The 19,048-nt window shown below is 41.3% G+C and overlaps 1 protein-coding gene across 3 annotated transcripts in view; it reads right to left on the reverse strand.

Annotated features, from left to right (window-relative positions):
• The window catches only part of GSE1 (Gse1 coiled-coil protein), a 330,654-nt gene that overhangs the window by 205,003 nt on the left and 106,603 nt on the right, over nt 1-19,048 (reverse strand). The window contains exon 1 of one of the 3 annotated variants that reach the window (XM_063437943.1): nt 16,351-16,368. The exons of the other annotated variants lie outside the window; for them this stretch is intronic. The gene's annotated coding sequence lies outside the window, so the exon portion shown is untranslated. Of the gene's footprint in view, nt 1-16,350; nt 16,369-19,048 lie in introns of those variants that run through there. 3 annotated transcript variants of the gene reach the window in all.

The following is a 19,048-nucleotide window of genomic DNA, read 5'->3' on the forward strand; positions in this document are numbered from 1 at the left end:
CTTTAAATATCCTTCAACGCTCTACATTTTAAGCAGTTTTGGAGCAGAACTTTAACAGTGTTTGCCAGAATATGTTCTATATTCTATACAGCATTGCAGAATACATTGGAGCTATATAAACAATAAAATCATACTCCTATATGGGAGTAGCAGGTACTCTGGTCAAACAAATTATTATATAGTTATTACATAATAATTATCTGGTAATACAGAGAATTACATTTTCTTCACCTGTACGGTCCGTATTCTGTGGAATCCTTTCTGAATTCCGCTCCAGAATGCCTGCCAGGTTTTTGAGAGAGCAAGACGATGTCAGAGAAAATGACTCCTTGTGTGGAATGTTGGCACAGTGCGCCGGCATACACTGAGGGATTACCCGGTGCAGGAAATGCTGACATCGTGTAAGGTCAAATACTCTTTTCCTCCCAAACAAGGGAGAAGGAGGGAAGGATTAGACTTAAAACAGCAGAGGGGGAAATGGGCAATCTCCTGCCAGGAGTCGGATGGACTGTATTTACAGAAAGGGTTGAGTTTGCTTAGACAAAATGGCTCCAGATGTGCTTGTTCCCAATAGGCCCGGCTGAAAAAAGCGAGCGTTCGTGCAAATCTCAGGCTCTGGGCTATCATGGGGGGCGTGCAAGAGCATTTTAACAGTGCCTTTACCATAAAGCATGTATTGCTACGCTTGGGACTGCAGACGTCTGGACTACATATCCTAGAACGTCCATTCATCAATTGGTGGTACCAAAGTTGGATTATACGATAGCAGTTTTTCATTCCACAGCTTTCAAAATCAATAATAAAATACATGCATTGGTTTATATAGCAGCTTTTAAAAGTGACCTGCTTTGTTATTAGGTACCAGTTTAGGTCATATTAGCATTGCTATTATATATATAAATAAAAAAGTACTGAGCTGGTCACTACCCTTCCACTAATTAATGTCAGGATTGGCCGGACCCAACACACAAACATAGATCTAAGCAACAAAGGTATGTGTATCGGTCCTCAGAGTGGCAGGGATAGCACTGAGATTACAGTCAGAAAGTCTGCAAGCAGAAACAGAATTGTTAAACTGAGGTTAGGGATTACAGCGGTACACAGAATCGAGAAACAAGCCAAAGCCAGGGTTACAGAGATCAAGAATGGGCCGACAAGCCATGGTCAGAAAACGTAATAATAAGTAATATAGAACATACTCCCGGGTAAACAAAAACCGCGACAGGACAAGGAAACAAGGACAACCAGGAAGTATATATACCCTCTACAGGGTTGTGATTGGTTACAGAGGGCCATGATGTCACAAGTGTGTATACATCATCAAAGAGCACCACACAGACTGACATTATAAAACGAGACCAATAGAAGAGTTCCATGTCATATATGATGTCATAATCAGGCACCAGGAAGCTAGAATGAGTGGGTGTGCATCAGAACACAAAAGAGACATCCATTCCATGATTGGATGGCACCGAGAAAGACAGGCATTGTGACACTTGATCTGTAACAATGGCTTAAGATAATTTAAAGCTGGCCATGCATGACTGTATCAGTGTAACATATTCCTCCTCACCTTGCGGTATTTGCACCCAGCGGTCGTGCGTCTGTACTAACGGCTTTTGCAACATGTTAATGGACGCCGGCCGCTGCGGATCCACGGCAAATTATACCAGTCTGTCCACATTAATGACGATGTCGGCGTGCATGTAGCGTCACGCAGGACACGCGCGCACACACCTTTTGGGGTCAAAGGCCATTCTTGGCCAATCAGAAATGTAAAGCGCTTATTTAAGCTCAAAATTACTTTTCTTCATTGCCCTGTCGTGGTTTCCCTAGTGGTTGTCCGATGGTGTGTTTCTGAGCATTTATGTTCTGATTTTTGACTTTGGCTTCGTTTGACTGGTATCACTGACTTCTGGCTTTCCCTTATCGTTGTGTCTCATTCTGTGCCCCCTGACCTCGGCAAGTATCCGGACTATTCTTTTGTGCGTTAAGTCCGGCCATTCTAAGGCCCGGTAATACGTTACAAATTTAGTCCTCAGTGTGACACAATACCACGTGCTGGATCAATTAGTAATTCTGACCATCAGTATGTGTAACTTGTGCAGAGTCAGTGGCCAGGATCCTATCTGAGAGATTGGAAGGATGTAAGTTCTGAAGTCAAATAAGGGACATTGATGGAGTGCAAGAAAAAACACTGTACGCATATGATAATGTTACGTGACAAATTGGGAATGGGTAACCCCATTTACGTGACAGTTTAGGGGAGAGGGAAAGAATATCTGTAATGAACTTACAACTTATTATTGTAATTTTATATAAATGATTAAAACGAACATATTAAACACAGGTTGTATTAGGAGATAAATACAGACCTGGGTTTTGGCATATCCCTGTAGAATGCCTATCCTAAATATATTCTGAAAAAAGAAAAAAAAAAAAACAATGCTGCTGAAATCCCCGCTGCTCTACACCATTTCCCAGTAACAGCTAATAGAAAGCATTTTATTCCTCCTTCATAGTAACCGAAGTGCAGCTCAGCTGGCTGATTATAAACACTGGAAGGAAGGATGGGCATAGGCGTGGAAGGCAAGCTATCATTCTCACAACAATGCCGGTCTTTGTGCCTTCAAAGAGCAGCGGTTCTAAGTGCCAAGATAAAAGCGGGGCTTCTGCTATCACAATTAATCGCTAATTCTCCCTTAACACTCATCAAATTAAACCGGTGTCCGGGGCCGACAGAAGTGCGGCTGCTAAGTGTTAGACATTAATGAGGTTTAATGGCTCTGGCCTACTTTTTTCAAGCACCTCGATGTTAGTTTATGAACATTTAATTCATCCTCTGGCTTCTCAGCTGGTGCTACCAGAGACCTTGTGACAATCAACTGGCATGAGAGCAACAGTCACCTTGGATGCCACTTTAAATGCACAGGACGTACGGCGCAGGGTGCAAATTGAGACACCAAACCGAGAAAAAAAACAAAATTGGTTTAGGGGCACAAATACTCATGAAACACAGCAGTCATTAACATTTTGCAAGGCTTGTATGGTAGTCAAAATTTCTGAGAGAAATAAAGTTGTGTTAAAAAAATCTTTTAAGGCAAATGTTTTCTTAATTATTAAATATTTTAACCCTCGTAACTACAGGTTTGCTCCAGCAAAGATTATCTTAGTCTTTTATCGTTTCTCTGGGGAATAACATGAGAAACACTGAGTGGGGTAAGAACATCTACTATAAGGATATAAAGTACTTGAAAACTAAAGTTAAACATAGCCCTTCCTATTTAAAAAATGTGACACTATTATTAAGCACAAACCCTATCAGCAGTGAATCATTTGTGTCGATAGTGCCGCGGAGATTTAGCACGGTCATAACTTACCCAGAGCTCCCAGGCTCGCACTGCACACTCTACGAGTACACAGCATGAGCATATTCCATACAAATATTTACCGGATAAGTGAAAGTCCCACATTATGACCTCTCTAGCTGAGGCAGAGGGTTTTGGGTCTCAAGTAATCTTCATTAATTTGGTGTCACCGTGCTACATGCGCTTATGCCAAACACGGTGACATTTAAAAAAAAAAAAAAAAAAAAAAGGTCTTAAGGGACGAGTGTTCTTGGACAAATGTAACTATTGCCGATTAAAGGGGCAACAGCTATTCACCAAAACCACTACATAGCCTCCTAGACCCACAACCATTACGATATGCTGAAGTAGTTTTCGTGCTTGGAAAAAACCTAAGGGAAGGCATCATTTAAATAAGAGGTCGCAGAATGACAACTGCCAAACACAATAGCATGGGGCCAGTGGCGTACTAAGGGGGAGCGGTTCACCCCAGGTGCCACTCACGAGGGGGGTGCCCAGGGCAGACTGTGTCGGGTCCTGGGTCACTGACCGAGGACCTGACACCAGGAGGGGGGCCGGCAGCTTGCTGGATATGTTGCCGGGTGAGATGCCCCTCCTTCGCCCATCGCAGACAGCGGTCAGCAGCGCCGCAGTGAGCAGAGCTGCAGACCATGTGTCTCGCGAGATCTGATCAATCAGAGTGTTGCCGCGGGTTACCACGGCAACACTGACTGTGTCTCGCAAGATTCATGGTCTGCAGCTCTGCTGAGCTGCAGACCGGATATTATGGCCACCGGACCACCATGGAATTAAGGTATAGTCTGTCTCCCCCTCTCCCCATAAGCCCTCCCCTCCCTCCCTCTCACCATTATCCACGCACACACACTGCATCCACTATACAAACACACACATATACATGTGTATCTGTATCAGTATGTGTGTTGGCATATGTGTATTTGTATGTGTCAGTGTGTGTATCTATTTGTATCAGTGTGTCTGTATATGTGTCTCTACCGTATGTGTGCCAGTGTTTGTCTGTATCTGTGTATGACTGTTTTTATGCAACTGCATGTGTGTACCTATGTGTCTGTGTTCCAGTGTGCCAGTGTGAGTATATGTGCATACATCTCAGCATTTCGCCTACACTACACACAAATACAACCCTGCATCCAAATGTCAACACTACATAAAAACACATCACCATATTCAAAAACCACACTACAGAAAAATGCACGCCTTCATTCAAATGCCAATACGTGCAAACACACCCGTACATTCACTCACACATACTCCATACAAAAACATGCTTACATTTAAACACACAAACACAGCTCGGTGCTAAATACATTAAAAACGTTCCGTGTTTTTTACATTTTTAAGCTGGGGGTGCCAAATATAGGATCCGCCTTGGGTGCCAAATGATCCAGGGAGGTAACAGTAGCAGTGATTACAGGGAGTGCAGAATTATTAGGCAAATGAGTATTTTGACCACATCATCCTCTTTATGCAGGTTGTCTTACTCCAAGCTGTATAGGCTCGAAAGCCTACTACCAATTAAGCATATTAGGTGATGTGCATCTCTGTAATGAGAAGGGGTGTGGTCTAATGACATCAAAACCCTATATCAGGTGTGCATAATTATTAGGCAACTTTCTTTCCTTTGGCAAAATGGGTCAAAAGAAGGACTTGACAGGCTCAGAAAAGTCAAAAATAGTGAGATATCTTGCAGAGGGATGCAGCACTCTTAAAATTGCAAAGCTTCTGAAGCGTGATCATCGAACAATCAAGCGTTTCATTCAAAATAGTCAACAGGGTCGCAAGAAGCGTGTGGAAACACCAAGGCGCAAAATAACTGCCCATGAACTGAGAAAAGTCAAGCGTGCAGCTGCCAAGATGCCACTTGCCACCAGTTTGGCCATATTTCAGAGCTGCAACATCACTGGAGTGCCCAAAAGCACAAGGTGTGCAATACTCAGAGACATGGCCAAGGTAAGAAAGGCTGAAAGACGACCACCACTGAACAAGACACACAAGCTGAAACGTCAAGACTGGGCCAAGAAATATCTCAAGACTGATTTTTCTAAGGTTTTATGGACTGATGAAATGAGAGTGAGTCTTGATGGGCCAGATGGATGGGCCCGTGGCTGGATTGGTAAAGGGCAGAGAGCTCCAGTCCGACTCAGACGCCAGCAAGGTGGAGGTGGAGTACTGGTTTGGGCTGGTATCATCAAAGATGAGCTTGTGGGGCCTTTTCGGGTTGAGGATGGAGTCAAGCTCAACTCCCAGTCCTACTGCCAGTTTCTGGAAGACACCTTCTTCAAGCAGTGGTACAGGAAGAAGTCTGCATCCTTCAAGAAAAACATGATTTTCATGCAGGACAATGCTCCATCACACGCGTCCAAGTACTCCACAGCGTGGCTGGCAAGAAAGGGTATAAAAGAAGAAAATCTAATGACTTGGCCTCCTTGTTCACCTGATCTGAACCCCATTGAGAACCTGTGGTCCATCATCAAATGTGAGATTTACAAGGAGGGAAAACAGTACACATTATCTCTGAACAGTGTCTGGGAGGCTGTGGTTGCTTCTGCACGCAATGTTGATGGTGAACAGATCAAAACACTGACAGAATCCATGGATGGCAGGCTTTTGAGTGTCCTTGCAAAGAAAGGTGGCTATATTGGTCACTGATTTGTTTTTGTTTTGTTTTTGAATGTCAGAAATGTATATTTGTGAATGTTGAGATGTTATATTGGTTTCACTGGTAAAAATAAATAATTGAAATGGGTATATATTTGTTTTTTGTTAAGTTGCCTAATAATTATGCACAGTAATAGTCACCTGCACACACAGATATCCCCCTAAAATAGCTATAACTAAAAACAAACTAAAAACTACTTCCAAAAATATTTAGCTTTGATATTAATGAGTTTTTTGGGTTCATTGAGAACATGGTTGTTGTTCAATAATAAAATTAATCCTCAAAAATACAACTTGCCTAATAATTCTGCACTCCCTGTATTATTGACGTACGAGTCTAAACTTCACTGAATTCTCTTCCGTCAAGGTATCAACCTCAAGAAGCTTGGCAATGCCGATGCTTAAAATCCTGAACATTATGGGCAAATCTCTCAGCAGTCAATCTTGAAGGTTTCCATTGGCCCAAACAGCTAGAGAGACAAATTCTGCTTAAAATATGTATATTTTAAAATATACATATTTAGCTACTGTTACAACAAAAATGGAAACAAGGGGAGTGGCTGATGAAGTTTGTGAGAGAGGTTTGTACCTGATCCCCTTCCTGCTAAAATAAAACATTTAAAATTAAGAGGCCTATCACTCCTAAAATATAGCCAAAAATGGCAACGAGAATATGTATGATCTATTCTAGGCCGCAGATAATGCAGACAGAAAAAAGTTTCCTCCCATCTGCTCTACTTGTTCCCCTCGTGCACAAGGAGACGAGCTGGGTTATTCACTAAAGTGAGAAGTCAAAGTGGATTGCAAATTGAAGGCCAGAGTGAAGGCCAGAATTCACTTTGATTTCACCTTGATTTATCACGTTAGTGAATGATCCTGGCAGAGTTCCATAGAGAGGAAGTTCTATATCGACACAAGTACACACAAAATTTGCACGCATGCAAATAATTGGTGAATCTTAGGGAAACATCCTGCAAATATAACTACACAACAAGAACGTTTCCAAGAGAAAGGAGGGAGGAAAAAGAACAAACGGAAAAAAAAACAATATGGATTATTAATCAATGCCTATCACATCAGAGAGGATCGCTTCTTGAAATCAGAAAGGCACCTTGGCGTGATTGTTTTGTTCCCTTTTATGTCAAATGCCAGACAACGTTGTACGTTCCCGTCTGGCATAGGAATAAGGAACATTTTTAAAAGCCGACGTGCTGAAGCTAGGTCAATAAACTGCTTGAATCCCTGTCTCTTATTATCTGGGATTTCTCACAGTCAATCCCCCTAGCTAGCGGACGGTTTCCTTCCAGCAGCTGGAACACATTATGTACTCAGGAACCGTCCATGAGCTCCATGCCACCATCAATTGGGGGTGACAGTAAACAGACCCACCTCTTGCACTTTGCCCACTGGACGTGCTGATTCTAATCAGCCGAGTTAAGCCACAGAAAAGGATGTTAAAATGCAATAAGGACAAACCAGCCAAATTGATGGGATAATGTAATTAATTGACTTCAAGAGAAATTACATTAAGCTTCAGGTCAGATTATTTCCCAGATCCCTCAATGATGATGAAAAAGGTGATAATGATGCCTTTGTTTACACATTTAGTTCTCCAATGGATGAAAATTAACTCTATAGCTTTACATCTTAACAATGGTGTGTAAAGTTGCCTTTTATGCACGGTACATTACTATTGTACAAATAGTTAGTTAATGAGGGTAGAACGAAATTAATCACGATGCTTCGTGTGTTAAGCAGCAGTCAAAGTTGTGTGTGCCATTTTGGGCTTCCCCAGATTTTAACTGTTTAAAAAAAAATGTGACAAGCAGTTAAACCTTGCCAAAGTTCCCTTTTTCGAGGTTCAAGTTAAAAATAGTTAAGTAGTACAGAAATGCCACACTTATAGACAAATCTTTCCCTACTTACTTCATCACTGAGTTCATTATCTCACACCCCTTTTAGAGTGTCTGTACCATACCTACCCAGCAGTTATGCTTAAATTGGAGACAGAGATATAAGTCATGTGTTGGTAAAATTGGAGCACAAGGATGACGAGGTTTAACATAGTCAACATAGGACAATTGTCCACATAGAAACGTTAGACGAACAGAGACATTATGAAATTAAAAATCAGAGGTATTTAGGATGACGTTGTCCTTTCTGTATTACCCCGCCTTATGTGCTAGCTTTTTTGGTGCCCTCATGTTACCCAAACAAGTAAAACCTATACACCTTAAATGTTCCACCTACCAAAATTGTCTACGGTTGGAGAGCAATCTAAATTGTTTGCTAACAACCTACAGAAGACAAAGTCCTGTTCATGTCTGCAATCAAGATAGAAACCTTGTTTCAAAGGCCAACAAATTTCCCAACCCAACTCACAGAACGTGCACACAAACTTTTACCTGGCACTGATTTTTACAACATAACGGTTTCAAATACTGAGTGTGAGGTGCACAAGAATTGGCTGCACTTCTCTGAATACTGAAACTTCTCCCTGGATCTGTGGTCTCGCCAACAGTTCCTACTATAACGGCATCGCACCAGTGAGACACATCTAAAGTCACTCCGTTTAATCTGGGCTCTCTACCAACTGGGCCTACGGATGTAGGACTTACCGGAACCTTGCATTGTCCATCTATACCAATTTTCTAGACTCACATGTCTGCTTAACTGCCTCTTCAGCAACACTACATAATTTTAATTTTTTTATGGTATTTATGGTCTCGTGATCAGTAAGCCTCTTACGTAGTGTGAAGCTTTCGGGTATTATCAAGATATATGCTTAAACATGCATTATTTGTTACCACACTGAGAACTAATTTCCACCATAACCTTAAAGGTGTAGGTCTAGAGCTTTACTTGTGTATACTATTGTCACCTACGGATAGAGTATTGCCCTAATTAACTCACATGTTTTTAAAATATCTAGCTTTTAGATATGCATTATAACGGCATCTGGCTTCTTAATGTGTGTTCAATACATCTGTGGCTTCTTAAAGGAACCCTATAGCGTTAGGAATACAAACCTGTGTTCCTAACGTTATACATACGTCAACATGTCCTGTGGTAGCTGTCACCAAGACATGGGCAGCAGATTCTTTAAGCCCTGTACGTTGCAAGGTGGCGTCTCCATGATCAGATTTGTTGTTCCAGCACATCCCAGAAATGCTCAATTGGATTAGAGGCCAAGGCAACACTTTGAATGCTTTGTCATGTTCCTCACGTTCCTGAACAATTTTTGCAGTGTGGCAGAATGCATTATCATGCTACAAGAGGCCACTGTCGTCAGAGATCACCATTGCCATGAAGTGCTCTACAAGGTTGCCCAGAACATAACACTGCCTGCGCTGGCCTGCCTTCTACCCATAGTGTATCCTGGTGCCATATCTTCACCAGGTAAACTATGCACACACACCCAGCCATCCACCCGATCTAAAAGAAAAAACACAATTCATCAAAGAAGGTAACCTTCTGCCATTGATCTATGGTCGAATTCTGATGTTCACATCCCCACTGAAGGCACTTTTGGCGGCGGACAGAGATCAATATGGGCACTCTGACCAATCTGTGGCTATGCAGCAAACCGCAATGCACTGTGTGTTCTGACCCCTTTCTACCATTGCCAGCATTAGGTTTTTCAGCAAATTGAGCTACAGTAGCTGTTCTATGTTAACCGACCAGACGTGCCAGCCTTCACTCCCCACGTGCATCAAAGAGCCTTGGGCGCCTATGATCCTTAAGCTGGTTCACCGGTTGTCTTTCCTTGCACCACATTAAGAAGGTGCCAACTACTGCATATTGGGAACACTCCACAAGACTTGTCGTATTGGAGATGTTCTGACCCAGTCATCTAGCCATCACTCAGATCTTTTTACTTGACAATTTTTCCTGGTTTAACACCTGAAATTCAAGAAATGACTGTTTACTTGCAATCTAATATGTACCACCACTTGACAGGTGCCATGGTACCACTCATGGTAATCCATTATTAACTTCACCTGTGAATGGTTTTAATGTTGTGACTGTTCAGTGTATTTTCTCCCCTGCATAGTGTGTGATTTTAGAAACATGTCAAACTGCACTTTGCTGGAATTGGGGGAAAAAAAATACACAAAAAAACAAAACAACACACACCTTAACATAACTCATTGGATTTCTAGTTTCACTATATGGCATCATAAATCCTCGAGAAATATAGATTTGCCCTTTGCTCAGCACACAATATACCTCATATTTCCTCATAGATCATCTCTATAATAGGATTTTATAACACAGGAATAGGTTGGATTGAAATGTATACTTTTTATATTAATCCTGCATTATTTAATGAAGACATTCAAAAGGACCACATAAATGGAAATTAACTCACTTACAGCCTAGTTTGTTTACCAGGGACCAGAGATGTAAACCAAGATAAATTCACTAGAACATTCACATTTTTTGAGTCTGGCAGTATTTTCCTAAATGGAGTATTACGTACACAGATGAGAGAGGGGGATGGGGGGGGGGGGGGGGGGGGGTATATGCAGACCATATACTTCCTTTATTGCTAAATCATATCCTGTGAAATATGAACAGACAGGTTCAGTTTAGTCCGGTGTTACAGTGCAAGGCTGTACATTTAAGTTGGTGCTTAAAAGCCTAAGCTAATGAGAAGCATAGTGCTGCCCTCTGCTGCCAGACCGCAGTATACCATCAGAAAGTTGCACTCTGCTCTCTCTGTAACCACAATAACTAAAAGGAGTTGAAACACAACACTAATTTCTCTATTTGCACCGCAGGGACTATTATTTTGTTTGGTCTTACCACAATCAACTTGGCACTTGGTTATATGCTCTCAGAGAGACTTGAACTTCCAAAACAGAACCGGTACCATTCATGCTCATGAGACCCAAAATCGTGCATTCTATTGCTGGCTTCTGGTCATTTTGGATCACAATAAAATGTACAATGTATTTAAAAAACCTGTGTTTTAAAAAGTGTCACTGTCCCCCTAAATCCTGCAATGTATATCGTTGCAGTTTTTGAGAAACTAAGACTGCCTCTGGTGGCTGTCAGACAGCCACTAGAGGCAATTCCTGGATGCCAATGGACTCTAGGCCCCACTAAATGACTCTGGACATCCTCACACTCTGCATGAAGGCATCCAGCGTCTGTGAAGTCCCCATAGCTCGGCACTGAAGTAATGCTTTCCTATTTGGATGGCCTAATACACTCGCCGTGCATGCGCATTAGCCCACCCATGACGTCGGTGGCGGAGCACAGACCGAGCACCAAGAAAGATCGGCGCTTGAAATGGATAAGTGACTTAAGGGTTTAACCCTTAACATGCCGGGGTGGGGGGCCCAGAGGGCACTATGGTGTTAGAATTACAGATATGTATTTCTAACACTGTAGTATCCCTTTAAGCACAGATACTTGAGAAATCAGGTTTCTACAACTATCCCAAAGTCCATGCATGTGATGAACAACAGTAATTTTTCTATTTGCCCTGTGGGGAGTTTTAATGTAGTATGATTTCTCACCACAATATTTACGGGAGGGACGGACCGACAGACAATCAATTTCTTCACCTGTGCAATGAATCAGTTTGCTAATCCTAATTACTTCATTAAACATTTTATTATTGTCTTGACAATAGGCTATCCCCATGAAAAGTATCATTTTGATTTATTGTTGGCAGCAGTTCCACCAAGGAAGTCATTTTGAACCATGGCTCCGGGATTTTGCTAAACACCATCAGCAAAGCAGGAGAGAGGAATATACATTGAAAGACAAGCTTGCTGGGAGGCTGCTCTTACTTTCCACCAACTAATTGATGTCAGCTTTGATTCATGGTTTCCCTAACCTTTGTGGGCAGCTCTGACATTCCGGAATCCCATTAACAAGCCATGCAGAACTAAACACACAGGAGGGATAGAACTTCCCAACACGGACCAAGAGATATAGTCACATTCAAAAGGGAGGCAGGCAATAGGGACTCTGTCACCAGACTATGTGTTATATTACCTACATTTACACAAAGACATCTTTTAGAACACATGTGTAGAGCTTTGAAAAGTAGAAACAATAATGCTGAAGAATACAAGGGTATACATACACATCCGTACGCCTCACCCACCTATGAGATCACAACTCTTGCCTGTACGCAAATTAAGCTGTATTCAACAGATTGCTACAATCTCTTAAAGTTTTACAGCTTGCTACAGACATGTGTGCGGGTTATAAAATGTTGCCAGTGGCTGGGTCACCTCATTATAAAACTCAATGTGTGCCATCACTTATAGGAATTCCTTACTAGGTGCCCCCACAACGTGCACACTTTTTGAACATTTTTCTATAATTTGTCTGGGGTGAAAAGGCTAGTAAGGAACACTAGGAGTTCTGCGTGGAAGGCATGTTCCCTTTCGCCTAGAATCGAGGTTAAAAACGCAGAGTGCATTTCACCAGGCACTTCTACCTAATATATGGGCTCGGCAGTTTCAGACAATCTGGAGGACAGCGCCCACTGATTTATAGACAGGCATAAAATGCAGGACTCCTTTAGTGCTCTGGCATGTCTCTCTGTAAGTTATGGTTTCACAGCATGACACCAGTCTACCCCTTTCTCACACCCCCTCCTTTAAAACAGAAAGGGGGCCACTTGTCTCTCACTCCCACACCAGCACCAGACTGGCAACTGGAACCTTTATAGATACAATAGATACAACTATTAAACCTAACCTGGGTGGATCTTTTTGTTCAATAGTCAAGGAAGTTACATCCAAGCTAAACTATCACCCCCAAAAAAAGACACATTCAAGCTTGACAATATACGAATATTGTGCGATACGCAGTGTAAAGAGGCAATGATTTCATATGAAAAGTAAAAAAATTGCGCAGATGGCACAGTACACTGACAGATTTGTGGCAGAAAATGTGCCATTGCAAACTCACGTGTTCAAGAGCCTTCATATGGCTCCATTTAACAAACATTGAACACCGTTCAAGAAGAAGGTGCTTATAATCTTGATTAATGGGTTAGAGATGGGGCCACCGCAAAAATAGACATGGTTCCTTTAAACCAACACCTTTGTTTAGAAGGGTAATATTGTCCTTATGGTTTGTAAGAAATTGGAATGGGAAAAATACCTAATTATATATACATATAAATATATATTTATCACCGGTGCAGGTGGAGTGCTTTCACACCTTATTTGACACTATGTAGTGTTTTTCATAAAGCATACGTTATCATCAATGTTATAATGGATGGATATTTCCCTCCCCCCTCCCACCCACCGTTCATTTTGTTTGTTTGGATTTATATTCTTAATTCCATATTTTTTTATTGTTTTACAATGATTATTACGGCTAAAAATAAAAACCTTTTCAATAAATTGTTTTGACTATATATATATATATATATATATATATTTATTTTTACTGCTCAACAGTCACGACAATGGTGTTTTACCGCATGTTGTATTCTTCATAGTATATTACTGACACTTTTAAAATTTTGTATACATTTTTCTTTTTTCCTCTATGAAGAAACTTTAAATACTAACAGAGTTTGTAGGAAACTCGCACGTAGCGTTATTTTCACTTTTTAAGCTCTGTCATTATACTTGTCTGTTTTGATGGTTATTAAAATATATTGGGAAATGCTAGCAGAAGGAAAGGGTGGGAACCAATATAAATATAAAGATTGTATCACAGTTTACTAGCAGTGAGTAGGACGCGTGGATTTTACACACGTACGTATGTTTTGTAGACGCACTGAAATATCAGGTGCCAGGCAGCTATACAGCGCCCAAAATCTGAGCAATGTTATATCAATCTTTACAGAAGCATCCAAAAACTGAAAAAAAAAATGTAATGCACACACACATACACCCATTCTAAATATAAAAATCTGATTTATTAGGCATGCATATACCAGTATTTTACATCTATTACGCGTACACATATACACAAGTGTAGCAATGTACATCATCAAAAAAAACCTGAATCACAGATAAAACATACAGACAGAACCTCTCAGAATTCATCCAACTGATCCACTGTCCTCCCATCCAGCACCCATTAATTTCACTGTGTTAGCACAGGCCTCCCCCATGCTGCCATTTATCAGCAGCTTTCCTCCCGAGCTGGTGTCTGTGTACAGCTCTCCTGTGATGGAATACCAGCTTAATCCTTTCCCAAGTCTATAGCTCACCTGCTTAACAGAGCCCTGAATTATAGATTACAATGGCTCATCTCCATTCCTAGAAAAACTCCTACAGAACGCCGATATCTGGGATTTTGAGACATATTGCGTGCAAACTTTGAACATATTAAGATATATATAAAAAAAAATTATTTTAATTTTAAGTCTGGTGCAGAGGTAGATAAACTGTGAGGGGGAATGATGAACTGAACCTACTGTGATCATAGATCCAATATTCATTAAGAAAATGTGCAGGGTTTTTTTTTTTTCCTGTTCCTCTATGGTTTTATTTATTTTTTAAAATTAGCCTTAGTTTTTGTAATCATGCATAAAAAGGCATAGACACTTTGAAAATTTGCTGAAGCTCTGCCCATTGCTAAAATTTGACATTAAAAAAAAAAAAAAGCATAATTAAATGCATACATATTTTCATTAGGGGTATATCTAATAAACAGTTATTCATTTGTATTTTGGCATGATATAGCAATTCATAACGGATCAATAATCCAAGAGATAACCAGGGGCTCCTAATTAGGAGATCGAGCGCTCAGAAGACCCAATAAGAAAACCACAGACTTACTTCGTTGTAGTTCAAAAATCAATCTCAATCTTTTATCGAGAGAGCATCGCATATAGCAAATGGCATAAGTCTACTGCGCATGTGTACATGAAAAAAGCAACACATTACTTACTTGAGAGGCTTATCTAAGAATACCAAGGTTAACAAAAAGTAACATTTCATGAGAAAGAGAAGGGATGCAGTTACAGAAATTGCAGACAGAAGCAGAAGTGAAGAATTTAGCTTTTAACCCTCTCAGACGTGGAAGGACTTAACTAGGGCAGAGGTTTTAACCCTTTATCTATGACAGGCAGCGGAGTCTCCCTTTAAGGAGAAAGTTGGTTACTTGGAGAATATTTTCTTTAAGGAATAATCCTGACTGAGGTTTTGGTTAATTGCCCTCCCTTCGGTGAGAGCTGCTGTGTTCCCTGTGCATTCTACAGAAAGAACAGGGAACAAAAATCTTAATATTTTTTAAATCTAAAAAGTAATAGCCATTGCGCACCTAATATAATATAGTCCCAAACACAATACTTTTTTATTTATTTTTTGGAATAGCTTTTACCGGCCATTACAGTGTCGTCTGACTATCCCCTATCCTTTCCAAAAAATTCAACATTAATATACTTATTTTCTCTCCAGCCCCGAGAGTTGTGGCAATTCCTTTTTTTTTTTTGACAGCAAGCATGTGGACGTCTTCCAACCTGTCCACCAACCCAATGCTTCTCAGAGAGAAGCACTTGGGCACGAAGCATTGCACGACGAGCGCCACACTCCTCCAATCAAAAATGCTCTCTATCAGAAGCATCAGAAAAGGTTACATGAAAGAACAGAATCATTATTGGTTCTCACAGGTGGAGCACCATCTAGTGGCTGCCAGTGTAACAACCGCTGGAGGTGTGTTTAGTCCTGCAATGTAAACATTACCGTATGTCTAAAATGGCAATGTTTTACACTGCAGGACCAAAACTGCAGGGCCACTGCACCCAGACCATTTCTTTGAGATTAAGTGGTCTGGCTGCCTATAGCAGTCAATTAAAAAATATGAAAAACATATAAAAAGTTTTGTTTTTTCCCCCATGATAGTTCCCCTTTAAAGAATCAAATAAAAAGTACTGTTAAACCGGGATAATAAAAATATATATATATAGCAATGACAATATGTATTTCATCCGGGTTTAGGTTATTGAATGGGTTATTTTACAGTCACCTGCTCCCGACCCAAATGCTTTCACTTTGCTGCAGCTGACATGGATTTTGTTTTAAAATTAGGTAAATTTGACATTTGAACACGTTATACACGTACAAAGTGCGATAAACTGTAACTAACACTTTGATTAATCTAAAGGATATTAACTTTGCGCCTCCACACTGAGGAGCAGGTTCCCCTGACAGGTGTTAATGCTTTACGAGCCAGAAGGGTAAGTAACAGTTCCGTAGAAAGGTTCCAATAGAACACGTTAATGCAGAGTTTAACCTGATCTCTATGAATCTACTGAAACAATACAGAGCCTGCTGTCATGTGATACTAGCAGAAGTCACATATTGCTCACCTTAGTGGTCAGTGGACAGAGATGGAACTTGTCTCTGTGTGGGGCATTGCCTGATGTCAGACAGGATGTGGCCTGCAACCCTAGTCATCCACAGTTTAAAACATCCACAACGAGAGGGGCACTGTCCATGAGGGTGGTTTGCAGGGGTGGGCACGGGAAAGGTGCACTCTTGAAGAAAGAGGTGGCGTAGCAGGCCACAAGCGTGAACGGTTTCCCTCACCGGATACCAACACACAAAACAAGGAGTGGTTGCTTTAGGTAAGGGCAGAGCCGGAATCCTAACAGCTTGGGAATTTGAAGATACTTGCCCGAATTGATGGACTGGGAGTTAACTCCATCATTCCAGGCTACGGTGCAGGCTTGCTCTGTAGCACACTACTCAACAGTGAACATTTTAAATATAAAACTAATAATCCCCCTTCTCCAATCACAGGTGGATTTTAGGCTTGTCATCCCTGTATGATATGATCTCATTTATGCTCGCAGTTAAAAGTAATTTGTGACGTGTACAGCTCTATCAGAGCCTTCTATGACAGCGCCTGCACTATGGCCATGTACCTGCAAATCGCTTAATTCATGCAAAATTACACGAATAACACAATTTGCCAAGTTGATTCAATCCATTCTTCCAGCTTACTGAGCAGTTTCATTCAGGTTTTTTCATGATAAACTACTAATTTATAAACAGTCCCACAGCACAGGGGAGTATTTAACTGCAGGAGGACTGACATTAAGGAGAGACGTGCAATAGTTGGCAACACATGATGGATGATGGATTGGGGTATTTTGAATATTAAAAGTCAATAAGTCATGTCAAGAAATACCAATTTTCAGGATTGGCAGGATAAATGTGCAGGATAGCCTCCTAGAAAAGAGTGGGTGGATGTGAAGACAATTAACATCGGAAGCTTGCCCACGACAGGCATGACGCTCTTCTGAAGACAATGCCAAAAGAAAAGATTACAAATTAGCCAGGAAACGGGGAAGCAAAGCGCCAATCAATTCTCACGCACTCGGCTCTAGAATGAAAGGGATTGCTGCACACAAATGTCAGAACTACAAAGAGTTAACACATCCCGCCTTTTCACGGCTTGGCAAGTACTCGCAGGTTCAGCTTATCCCTCTCAAAACACCTGCTAAGGTCACCATGCCAAGGGCCGACTGTTCAAACTCGTTGGGCTGTGGTAGGGGAGCAAACAAAGGCTTCTGCCAGCAAGAATGTGCCTGCCTGCTGACATCCAGACGGGAGCAGGTGAGAGACAGGCAGATTGGCCTTGCTCTGTTACACGGAGCCCAACGCAGACACGCTGATGAGCCATAGTCTGGTTAACACTTTAAGATCCTGAATGTGTTATTAGCCCAATCTCCAGCCCTCCTTGTAAACACTCCACTTTATTGTATTTGTCGAGATATGGATTTGGTTTTAATATGAGCCAATGTTCACCTTTCAGCATAGTGTGATAAATCTACAAAGTGCAATAAACTGTGAGCAACACTGTGTTGGTCTAAGGAAGCAAAGTTTGCCCATCCGCAGTTAGGTGCAGGGCCTTCTGACAGGTGTTAATGCTGTGTGTGCCAGAAGGGTAAGCAACACAGCGCTGACACATCGAAGCTGAAACGTTCCAATATAACAATGCGAAAGCAAGCAGGACACACTGCACCAAATTACCGTGATAAACTGGAGGCTTTCGAGCGGCAAGACCTGGGTCACACGCGCTGTATAGAGGTCAACGCGAGGATTATTGTGGTAATACAGAGGATAAGGCCAAATAGACAAAGGGTACAAGCACAATAGGCTGAGTGGACTTCATGCGCCCCTTGGGCAAATACAGCCAGCTGGCTATTTCAATAAATGATAGTTCCACATTTTCAATCTAAGTGCCCACCTTCACAGAACACTCGTAGATTGGGGGGGAGGACATTTAACCCCTTAACCCCTTAAGGACACATGACGTGTGTGACACGTCATGATTCCCTTTTATTCCAGAAGTTTGGTCCTTAAGGGGTTAAGGACCAAACTTCTGGAATAAAAGGGAATCATGACATGTCACACATGTCATGTGTCCTTAAGGGGTTAAAGCTCACACTGTGATTCAATTTCACATTTAAAGAGCTGATGGTATGAGGAGGTTAGGTACACGAGAGGAATAATTAAATCAAGTTATATTTAGAATAGTAAAGCTTTATGACAGAGTTACAGTATCAGAGATCTTCTGAGAAGTGTCTGCCTAGACACAAGATGGGATTATTCACTAAACTCGTAATTTTAGGTAACTGGTCAGGGAAATACTTATTTTATAACAAAATGACAGAACTAAAACCAAAATAGCTGCACTGGCGAATTTTTTTGTAAATATGTACAGTCCCCTAGCCATTTCTCCATGATTGTGGTTAAGTGATCGTCTTAATTGTGTCAATAGAGATTTGGAAACAAAGATCAGTTGTGGGGTAAAGTTCTATATGTGGAGCAGTCTCCATGGAAACCAATGGAATGTCCCTGCAAACTGCTCCAGTTTTTGACCTTTGCCTCCAGAATTGCTTTTTAACAAATATCCCATATCTTTCATCTTTGCATGTTTTGTTAGGAGAGAAACCGTATCCTAGAGCAAAGTCACTAACCAAACTAACTGGAGTGACCCCAGGAGAAGTGACCTTTAACCCCTGCCTAATATTTCCTGGCATGACAGGTGCATAGATG

This window comes from Pelobates fuscus, chromosome 12 (assembly GCF_036172605.1).
Source record: "Pelobates fuscus isolate aPelFus1 chromosome 12, aPelFus1.pri, whole genome shotgun sequence".
NCBI classification, from domain to species: domain Eukaryota; kingdom Metazoa; phylum Chordata; class Amphibia; order Anura; family Pelobatidae; genus Pelobates; species Pelobates fuscus.